General features: G+C 43.8%; 1 pseudogene; it reads left to right on the top strand.

The window, feature by feature from the left end:
* The first annotated feature begins 11,102 nt into the window (after positions 1-11,102).
* Positions 11,103-11,216, top strand: LOC131808720 (U6 spliceosomal RNA; annotated as a pseudogene).
* Positions 11,217-11,895: the final 679 nt, after the last annotated feature.

The raw sequence follows: 11,895 nt of genomic DNA, 5'->3' as shown, positions 1-11,895 counted from the left end.
ATCTATTTTGGTTTAAACTGAATGATTTTCTTCTGAGCTTGGATTTCAAATCTGTGCCCTGTCTAGACCACAGAACACTACTCCAGAGAGGGATCCTAGACACAACGAAAGATGGAGGGGACATTCAGAAAAGATCTCAGAGAAAGAGGTCCAAGATTACAGCCCCCCTGCACCTGAATCCGTCTTTTTGCATTGAATGGTGACCTTATCCCAATGCACAGCCCCCAAAGCAACAGATGGTTGAAGAAAGGTCCCCAGGCAGAATTAGAACTCCTGTGTGAGCCTGGCCATCTCCCCATCTAAAGGTCTCAGCCCCCTATTTATAAAAGATGAAACTGCACAACTGAATCTCTGAAATCCCTTCAAGATCTGCATTTTTCTGAACTTTTAACTACTGTGACGTCTTCCTTTCTCTCTTCCCTTCTAGCTCATGAGGTCAAGCACCAAATCTCCAGTCATTAAGTCAAGGCACACAGGGTTTCACAGCAAGCCTGATGAATCCAAATGTTCAGAGATAAGAGGAAGAAAATGAGGGTTGTGTCTCCTTGTCATTAAAATTCCTTCCTAGACTGCTGAGTTCCCATGCATTTGAATGAATTATCTTAGAATCAGTGTTACTGCTTAATTGGGAGACAGAGAAAACCGCAAAGAATCTGACAAGAGAAGGCAGATGAAATAGAAAAGTCTCCAGGCATTGAAAAGTTTGACAAGCAGAAGAGCTTGTGACTTGAAAGACAGCTAATGGAGAACATGAGTCAGCATGAGATAACTAAAAAAAGTTAAATAATTAAGCTTACATAATAGGTATCTGATTGAATATCTAGATTTGGATTTAATTAACATTTCTAACCGTTCTTTGTCAGTAACTATATATTATTCAATTTAAAAGTGGAGAACTTCCATTATTTAAAACAAAAATCATTCATCTACAGCATGTCTGTGAATTTATTTCCAGATCTAGCAAAGACGCTATTGTCCTTCCAACTCCCTTCTCCTCCTGACACACACAAAAAGCCTTACAATTAGATTTCTAGGAGGCGAAAAAAATTGGAAGATGTGGATACCCTATCATCATTTTCGATAGGTCAATTGGAATGTAAATCATAAATTTAATCCATTAGCATATGTGCCCGATGGCTGGCCCTTCCTAAGCAAGTGGTGAGGGTGTTTCTGAGTTTCATCAGAACTGGTCACTGCCATCTTTGAGGAGCTCCCAGGCAATGGGAAAAATAGATCACAAAGTAAATGCCATGTAGCTCTTTCCTTCCCTGTGAATGACACAGTAACTATCCAGACCAGGGACTTCATAACCAATCAGCTACTTCAGTGGGAACAAATGATCATTGATGTCCTTCACCCTGGGAAGGTGACAGCACCTAAGACAGAAATCCAGGAGAAATTAGCCGAAATGTAGAAGACAGCACTGGATATCATCTCTGTATTTGCATTCAGAACCCATTTTGATGGTGGCTAGTTATGTTATATTCAATACTGCTTTCTAGGTGGTAGAAGTGTGATTCAAATGACAGCTCTTTCTAGTGTAACACACTGACTCACAGGGCTGCTTTTGGGAGGCGCTTTGGAAACAAAAAATGTTACATCACATTTGATTCCTCACCACCCAGGAAATGACAGTCTAGTGGCACAGGCAAACACATATAAATCCATCCCAGGTTGAGACAGTGTACCAAAACTTTCTCAAAGCCCTTCAGAAGTCAATCCCAAAACCCCATTCCCTGAGAACATTTCTATAAAGATCCTTATCAGAGGACTATAATTCGTCTTGCGTTAAACTCTAATGTGTCTATACTCTGATTGGGCTATATCTTTCAATGTTTTAGTATTAAACATAGCGTACAAGCAGAAAGCAGTGTTGAATATAACATTAACATGCTAAGTTCTTGTTCACTATTTATGCAAGGGATGGTCACTAGGTGTGAATTAGGATCCAGTTTCCTCCTTAGCTGTGGAGAATATAAATGCAAATACAATGTGCGTCCTCACCTATAGGGACTTAGAGCTGGTGTAATGACTTTCTAAGAGCGGGTTGCACAGTTCTAACCAAATGTAATCCTGTTTGTAGCAACTGTAGGCTACATTTCTTAACTAGCTCACAGCAATTCTCATTTTGCCAGGACACAGAGGGTGTGCAGATAATTCTTGCCAATCAAGAGCACCGTTCTGCTACTGGGTTGAATCAGCAGCCACCCAGGAATCACCCTGTTATCTGGAACATAACCACCAAGAGGACTTTTCTTGGTCTATATTTGGGTACGAAATATTTAGCACAAGAATGGAACGATAAATTTCATGTGCTGTACTCAAACTCGCTGAATGAAGTATCAGCCCATAGCACCCTCTCTGTTCCCTACGGATTTTTCTGGCATCTGTGTTGGACCGTAATATAATTTTGAAGATTTTCCAGCTTTTCCATCTCAGCAAGCATACATACGTATTCATGAACACTAGCAAAAAAAAAGACAAAAAAAGGAACCACTCTTTAAAGGAAAAATGAGAGCTCTTACTTCCCTTTGCCATCAAGAATATGGTTCTGGGATGAAGTGAGTTTCCTATTGCTCTGGAAGCAGGAAAATTGATGTCTTGTGCATTGTCTGATGTGCCTAAGGAGAGGGGGAAGGCCTGTGCCATGTAACACAGCAGAAAAGCTGTCCTCTCAATACCTCTGGTTGCAGAGGTTACATAGGCTAGCTCCAGAGGGGCTCCCTGGGTCAGGTCACAGGAGGCACATGATGGGACAGATCTTGTTTGGAGGGACCCCAGCCAGTTTCATAGTCTTGGAGGTGGCATCTTTATGGGAAGCCAAGCTCCTGCTGTGACAATCTGGGGGAGATTATCCTGCACCTCGTTTTACATGGACTTCTTGCTTCTGAATTAAGCCACAAGCTTCCTGGGGTGGGATATGCCTCATCAAGAGAGTATCTGCCCAAAGCAAGGCAACATGTCTTCTCCAGGAAGGAAAAAGCAAAAACTGTAAAGCCCCTCTGTCCTCTCCCTTTGAAACAGTGGAGACAAGAACTCACCCCCAATAGCCCTTACTTTCTGTGTAGGCTACTGGAGCTGGGGCCACAGAAGCTGAAAAGTATTGGTAATCTTCCCCAGCAAACTTTTCAAAAATCTCTCACACATCTTCCTACACAGCACGGCCTTGAAAACATTGCATAGGAAGGCAATCGCAGTAAGACCTTTGGAATAGAAAGATAGTCAGGGATTCTGCCAGGGCAAGGGCTGAGGGACTTTTTTTTGTGACCTCTAAAGTGTAATAAAAGCACTAGTTACTGGGGCGCCTGGGTGGCTCAGTGGGTTGGAGCCTCTGCCTTTGGCTTGGGTCATGATCCTAGGGTCCTGAGATCGAGCCCTGCATCGGGCTCTCTGCTCAGCGGGGAGCCTGCTTCCCCCTCCTCCACCGCCTACCTCTCTGCCTACTTGTGATCTCTGTCTGTCAAATAAATAAATGGGATCTTTAAAAAAAAAAAAGTTATCATTATTAATAATAATGAAACAACAGCCATCAGTTTGAATACCACCCTTTCCATTCCAGATTTTTTTCTCTGCCTACTCCACCCTCCTGCCAGAGGTCTCTTGGATTTTGACAGTGATCCTTGTCACCAGACCTGTCAGAGAATGGTGTGGGGTCTTGGATTACCAAGACCAATGCAGGCACATTGCTCGAGAGGTTTCAGTTTCTAAATGTGGTAGGAAGGACCTCACCTAGGGGACAAAACGGTAAACCACTTTTGGTTTCTTATTCTGGTAAGCTCTCCTAGGGCATGAGTATTATCTATGTTGTCTATTGCTCTGTTCCCAGCAGCCCCTCGGGCCTGCTGATACTCAGTAAATGCACTAAGGGAGACCCTCAAGGAAATTCTAAGCCTTATGTCTTATTTCCATGAACCTATTATCAAATCCAAGTTAAGTGAGTCCAGTATTCCTTTAAGCACTCTCTCTATAGTGAATATGTCAACAACACTTTATTTTCACATAATGGAAATTTCTACCCTGCCCCATTCTTTTAAGTGAAACTCTCAAAACAAGCAAACAAACAAAACAAACAAACAAAAACACACACACAAAATAATAACAACAAAACCTTAAGTGGTAAAAATATAACTGCAAGCACAGTCCTTATGACTTGATCTGGGTTTAAATCCTAAATCTATTATTAGTGCAGTGACCTTGGGCAAGTTAACTTCCCTCCCTGAGCCTTGGCCTCCTTATCTATAAAATAGAAACAATGTGAGTAGCTACCCTCTGGAGAGCACTTGAAGTTCAAAATATGAAAGTTAATGTCAAGTCTCGAAACACTGTCTGGGATATGCCTGATCCTCTACAAATGTTTCCTTGTGAACATGATGCCTGAACATTGAAGACAAGCTACCTCCACCTCCATGCTATGGGGAAGAATCATGCTACAGGGTTTCATAAGCCATAGAACCCTGAAACAGGACTCAGTGCAGGGCGATCTGGTCCTATGGGGTTCGGGACTCACATGCAGTGCTGCTTGTTGAAATGAGCTCCAGACCCTAATCCACAACTGTCTTCAACTGCCTGGAGATGTCCCTGGAGAACTTCAAAGTCAGCTTGCCCAAACTTGAGTCCATAATCATTCAGACTCCCCATCTTGGTCTGTGACATTTTCATCCACCGACATCTGGCCACCCACCTCAGAAGCCCAAGATGCTTCCTGGTCTCCGTCCTCATGCTCTGAGCCAGGTTTCATTAGGTCCTGCTGAACTGACCTCCTCGTGACATCTAGAAGCCAACACTGACCCTTTCATCCCTCTGTCAGTCAGGCTTTATAACCCTCCCATTGTCAGCGGACGTGGTCTCCAGTCCTACAACCTGGCACTGGTAGAAAAACCATTCCTTCCCACCTCACAGCCAGGAAGTGGGCATCCTAACCAAGAAATGTAACCACACCCTGCTCTTGCTCAAAATTCGTCCACGACCCTGGCCTGCTCCAGGAGGGAGGTCACTCCCTCCATCATGACTTGCACGTCCCCATGTGCTCTGACCTCTGACGTCTTCGGCCTCTTTCCTTACACACCCCTCCTCCCATTCTTTGCTCCTGCCACCAAAGGACACCACCGTGTCGCTGAGGGTGCGTGGACCTCTGCTTGGAACACCCTTTCTCCTTTGGTCCCCCTGATAAAGTCCTCTTCAATTAGTAAGGCTCATTTGACTGTCACTTCCTTTGTGACTTCACCAGGGCCAAGGCCCTGGGTCTCTCAGCCTCCCCTTGGGTATCTAGGACTATCTCCCTTCCTTCCCACTGTCCTCTGAGCTATCGTCTCCATCACCCAGCATTGTCACTGAGGAGGCTACACTGTGTGTCACACAGTAACTGCCAGGATGGTGCACTGTTCATTTGAGGCCACAGCGCCCAGGGTCAGACTGAGAACAAAGCAGGTAATCATCAAAGACTTAATACATGAATGAAAATCGTTACTTAATTAATTAAGTATAAAGGTAGGGTTCTTTCCTCAGAGAAATCAATATAAAGCCATTAGCGGACACACAAGGACTATTCTGCCCAGGGTGTTATTAACCCGGGGAGCTGTGTGAGCCGCTTCCTGACCCCTGGCCCAAATGCCACCTTCATGGGAGGTGACACTGGTCCCTGCATTCCAAGCACCCCCACCCTGCACTCCACGTTCTCTTCCTGCTTCACGTCTCTCTGATGCTATGGTCCCAGGGAACATGGCTCTTTTCTTTTCCTTTCGCTCCCCCTCACGCTCCTTCTACTCCTCTCCTCCCTCACACTTTATTCCTCCATCCCACCTTCTTTCTTTCTTTCCTTCCCTCCTTCCTCCCCCTGACTAAAATGGAAGCAGGGATTTTGCCTGTTTTGCTCATTGCTGTATCGAAAACAACATCTTCCTAACCGGAGCTGTTCCACGCGTGGTATATTGCAGAAGAAGGAAGAAGAGAATGAATGAATGAGTGAATGAATGAGAGGCATAAACTACCCGTGTTGTGGCTGGCAGTTTTATTAGAAAAGGGAATGATCGCTTTAGCCTAAAGGCTCAAGTGTCCTTTGAAGTTCAAGGCCCATTAACATTACTCGCCGGGCAAGGTCACCACATCAAGGCTTCCATCGCATTCCATGTGATGACAGTATTACAGTCGTCACGTGATTGCTTCCTTCCCATTCCAGGAAAGAAACACTGTTACCATTTGCCGTTCATTCATGGAGCCTGGGTGCATTTGCCCTAAGTTGTCACTGATTGTGACAGAGCAGCTTGCGCACTAATGCTGATGTTAGAGTCTTTCTCTGGGCAGTAGAGGTGGTCTTCTCAGACTACGTCCAGGCCAGATGCAACAACAGAAACTCTCTGGTACAACAGTGGAAAAGCCTGGCAGTTGGCGTCAAAAGGCATGGATCTGAAGGAGACCTCTGCCCCTTGATAAAGGTCTTCTTTCCATGCTCAAACAAGTCCTGCCTTGGGTTCTTTGTGCTTGCTAGTCTGTCTCCTTGACATGCTCTCCCCTTCCCGCTTTGAACCAGTTAATTCTAAGAGCACGTGCTACTTTCCCTGGCCTCCAGGACTGCATGGGGTCTCCTGCTTTGGGCTCAGATGTCACCCTACAAATTTCCACTGGCACCACACAAATGTGATGAAATCATCATTTGCGTAAATAGTAAATGTCTGTCTTCTCCTTTAGGGTTAAGTTTGATGAGGTCAGCCTCAACCTCCTCTTTTTCAACATCAGAGCCAGGATCCATTGTGAGGACAACACCTTGCTTGTAGATGGCGCTTGTTAAAATACTTTCAATGAATGCCAGCACCAATTAAGTCACCTTGGAGAAGACCTAAGCTCTCTGAGCCTTGCTTTTCCATGTATATGGAAAAATCTCCCTGGCCGATTGCATTATAATAGTGAGGACTGTGGAATGGGAAAGCTCTTTAGTCATAAAGCATTAACATACTGGGTGGGACTGAGGTGCTACAGTTTCTATGCAATGCATTTTAGGAAGTGAAAACTGCCCTTGAAGATACAAACAAATTAATGTACATACCAGGCATTGAGTTAATTTCGGAGTAAAAGCAGCCAGGAGGAAAAAGAGGACACATACTGAGATGTGCTGGCGGAAAAAATCCAAACTCCAGAGTAGCTCTGGAACTCTGAGAGCCTTTTCGGTGCGCATCCGGTTACACTGGAGACATATTTGAATTTCGCCATTCACTAAGTGATGTTTCACGTTGGCTGCGGAGATGAATTCTAACTTACTGTAAATAGAATGGGAAGAGCTCTGCTGCTAAATTATTGATTGCACATTACATCGGGCCCCAAGCAACGCTGTTTTTAGGTTCCACAAAAGTAGCTGGGTAGAGTCTATTGTCATTACATAAAGAAAAGTCTGACAATTTACATTATAAAATATAAATTACCCATTTATCAACCACCAAATAGCATAAAGGCTCCCTTGATTGTGGCAGTGTAGGAGGCTAGAAATCATTGTGTGCATCTTATCCCAAAAACTGCGTCCAGATTTGCCATAAAGATCCACCAATCAATTCCTTTCCAATTCTGTTGAATATGTGAAAGGCAGACTCTCCTCTCCTCTGATGAACCCCCCGTACAGCTTCCCAGGGCCTATGGAGAGTTAGGCTCCAGAAAAATCTTAATGGGGGTTGAATACAAAATAAGCCCTTTAGAAAGCTTCATGTTATGAAAGACAGATTTGAGAAAGGCTTTCATATCCCTCTCACTAATTACAACAGGTTTGGGGTTGAGGGAGATTCTACGTAGAGAAACATACCATATACCTTTTTTTTTTTTTTTTTAAAATATAGATTTAGGTACTTTTCTTTGCTGAAAAGAAAATTCTTATTCTTTTTCTTCCTTTTATTCCCTTGGTCTTTTCCTACTATCACTTAATTGAATGGTTTTATTCATTTGGTCATTCATTTAGCAAATTAATAATCCCTTCTGTAAGCTAAATTCCCTGCATCTACAGAACCCCCTCCCCTGCTGCCCGTCTGTCAGAGACTCCAGTGTCCCTAACCAAGAGGAAAGATGGGTGGGAGACATCCACTGTTCTCAATGAACCCTGCCAGTCTCAGGCACAGGCATCCACGAGTGATGAGGATTTTGATAGGCACAGACATGGAGGACTAAGCCAACAACATGAGCAAGAGCTCAAAAAGGGAAAAGGATAAAAATAATATTTTAGAAATCTAATGATTTGGGAGGAAGGGCAGTCAACCCAGAGATACCTCTTAAAGGTATCTGGTGGCTCAAAGAGAGTAGGCTTGAGAGAGGAAGGAGCAAGATGATGAATGGCCAGCCACAAGGATGAATGGATTGGCACCTACAGCCCAGGAGCTCAGACTGTATTCTGTATCTACAGAGAGATGCAAGTGGAGCTTGGTCTCTAGTCCTTGCAGCAACCTGTTCTCCTCCACTTTGTCAATGAAGTGACCACGTTAGGTGCTGCAGAAAGGTGGGCACCCTGAGTGAAGGGGCAAGGGGCCAGATAGCTCTGCTGAGAGCTCTGTTCCTGTAGAGAGGTTCTTTGAAAAGCTTATCTCCCTGCTCTCCTTCATTTGGAAGTTTAGACCCTCTGTTATTAATCTATTGCCTCCATCCTGTCAATGGGGACAGATACATAAGGGGAAATACAGGTGTGTTCCCCTTGCAGGTGTATGGCTTCTCCAAAAGTGTGCATGGACTAACACAGTTGAATGCAAATCATAAAGGCATGGAAGGGCTCATCTTGACCAACTTTCCATGGTAGTGATGAGGGCACAAAAGCCACCTGTGGAGCAAGAGCAGCACCAGAAATCCAGTGTCTCTCTCCAACTGCATCCACACAAGAGTATCACCAAGTATGAGGAAAGATGCCAGGTGCTATGGGGAAAAGAGAAATTTAATAGATAAAGGAGATATGCCAGGATGTTGGGTAAGGTGTAGGGAATGAGGTGTGATTTTAAAATAGAAGAATCAGAGGGGGCCTCAGTGACAAGGTGACATTTGAACAAAAGCTTAGGGGAGCTGAGAAGTTCATTGTATGGGCATCAAGGGAAGAGGCCACTGGAACAGCCAACAAGAAGGCTCTAAAGCAGGAGCCCGCCTGTCCAGGGAAGAGCAAGGAGACCAGAGTGGCTAGAGTGTGAGGTGCTGGGGAGGTAGAGCAGAGGGACAGGAGACAGCGAATGAGCCCTAATGAGGACCAGGTGACACATGGTTCTGTAGGCCCCTGGAAAGACACTGGTTTTCACCCTGCCTGCAATCGATGCCACTATGGGACTATAGCCAGGAACAAGATGGAGATCCAACATCTATTTTGCAAAGATCACTTTGGCTATCAAGTGGGATGTAGACAGTGTGTGGTAGGAGAGCTTGTGGGGAGGCCATGGGAAGGCTATGGCAGTGGTCCAAGCAAGAATGATGCATTAGGCGTGATGGGTAATCAAAACATAATTTCCAGGCAAATGCTTGAGAGATGCCACCCGTCATTCATACAGAAACCATGCAGAGTCAATATAAAGAACTCCCATTCTATTTTTTAGATGAGAATTAAATTCAGAAAAGTTAAGGTCTTCCTCAGTGACCCATATTTAAACAATGGCAGAGCCAGATTTCAAATCCTGACTCTAGAGCATTGCACTTTCTCTGCTTGACTTATTTCACTCAGCATAATCTCCTTCAGTCCCATCCATGTTGATGCAAAAGTTGTGTATTCATCCTTTCTAATGGCTGAGTACCGTTCCATTCCACATATGGACCACATTGTCTTTATCCATTCGTCTGTTGAAGGGCTTCTGGGCTCTTTCCACTGTTTGGCTATTGTGGACACTGCTGCTATGAACATTAGGGTACTTATGGTCCTTCTTTTCACTACATCTGTTTCGTTGGGATAAATACCCAGTAGGGCAATTTCCGGGTCATAGGGTAGCTCTATTTTTAATTTTTTGAGGAACCTCCACTCTGTTTTCCAAAGTAGCTGTACCAACTTGCATTCTCACCAACCAAGAGCACATAAGAGGGTTCCCCTTTCTCCACAACATTTGCTGTTTCCTGTCTTGTTGATCTTTGCAATTCCTGGGCATACTTTAAAAAAAACATGGAGGAAAACATAGGGACTCAAAAGAAACTAAACAATAAATAAAAATAAAAATTGGAAAATACATCTGCAAACTCCAGAGTGTCAAGGAAGAGATCTGAAAGAGATCGGTCCTCCAACTCAGGCTCTTTTCTCTATTTAGTTGCTAGAACATTCTTTCTCCTCCTCTTTCATTTTTCTCCAGACTTTATCCAAAAGGGTCTTATACAGTCTTGCCCCTTCTCCCTGGCCAGACAAATAATGCCAATGGAGGGACACCTCGGTGGTTCAATCGGTTGAGTATCTGCCTTTGGATCAGGTCATAGTCTGGGGTCCTGGGATCGAGTCCTACATCAGGCTCCTTGCTCAGGGGGAAGCCTGCTTCTCCCTTTCTCTCTGCTCATCCCCCAACCCCACTCATGCGCCTTCACTCTCTATTAAATAAATAAATAAATAAATATTTAAAAAATAAATAATAATGCCAATGGAAGGCTGACAAGCTGTGTAGCCCCCAGGACTGTCTGCCCATCTATCTCTACCTGGCCTTTCCTCTGCCACCACCTGCATGATAATAGGCTGCCCCAGCTGTTCCAAGCTCCTATCTCCGCCACTTTGGGCTCCAGCTGACCAAAGAAGATCTTGAATGAGAGATGGCAATGCTAGAGGAAGGAAAAATAAGTGGATTTCCCTCTTCCTCTTCTCTCCAGGCTCAGAGCAACGACTTACCAGCCTAGCTGGTAACCAGCCCCTGACCTTGGGGAGCACACCTCCATTCCTCTGCTGTCCAATCTGGGATGGCTTTCCTCCTTTTGTTAATCTCTGGGTTGCTTTGTTGTACTTGTAATTTATTCTAGTTGGCTTTGCCTATCTTTCCTCACCAGTGTGCTTAATTCCCTGGATTAAATCCCTCCTGCTTTGAAGGCTTGAAGTGGCTTCTGCTTTTCTTGAATGACACACAAGCATACTTGCAACGGATGGAAAGCCATGTCCTCAAAAATGTGCTGCCTTAAAAACAATAAAAGACAAATCCTTGGTGCAGAGGCACATACACTGAAGTTGGAACGATTCAGGGAATCTTCTCAGGGAAGATGAGCACAGACCCCCATACAAGGACGACACGTAAATTTATGAGGCATTCCGTATTTTTTTTTAATGAAAAAAAATATACAAGATTTAAATTTTGAAGCCCCCACCTTAAAGACGAGTTCCCTTACGGATCTATAATTTTATAATAAAAAAATTCATTTCAGTAGACATTGAAGTGTTTATGGTCAGAAAGGCAATTTTGAAAGAATAATCATCAGTTTCTTTAAAAGTTTTTATAATGAAGTAAGACACATTATATTCCACAGATTTTCTAAAAGGTTCATCAATATTTAATTTTCTTCTAAAAGCCACATTAGGATTAACATTACAAAGAAAACAGGCTTTTGTTCCAAGAAAAAAAAAATGTATCTCTGTGATGTGGCTGTTTTATCTGATATCTCTGTTAGCATAATATGGTGGAGGGGAGTATATTTATAATAACAACAGATTCGTTTTCTGAATTTCTGCCCCTTGTTACTTTTACAAACTAAGCATCATTTTACCAGCAGGAAGACACAGCACATAAAACTTGCAACAGCAGGATGCGTTCCCTAATGTTTGGCTAATCTTTGGGTGATCTCAAGGGGAGGTAATGGAAAAATTTTAATAGTTAGCAGGGGTTATGTGAACTTCTCTTTCTGTTACCTGGGTCAGCCAATGCTTTGTGAGATGTTAGGAAGCAAGAACCCAATGAAGATGTCCAGGATCTTTTCCCTGCTCTATTCAGATCCAATCTGTAG

Source organism: Mustela lutreola, chromosome 9, assembly GCF_030435805.1.
Source record: "Mustela lutreola isolate mMusLut2 chromosome 9, mMusLut2.pri, whole genome shotgun sequence".
Lineage (NCBI taxonomy): Eukaryota > Metazoa > Chordata > Mammalia > Carnivora > Mustelidae > Mustela > Mustela lutreola.
This window is presented reverse-complemented; position numbering and strand designations above follow the sequence as displayed.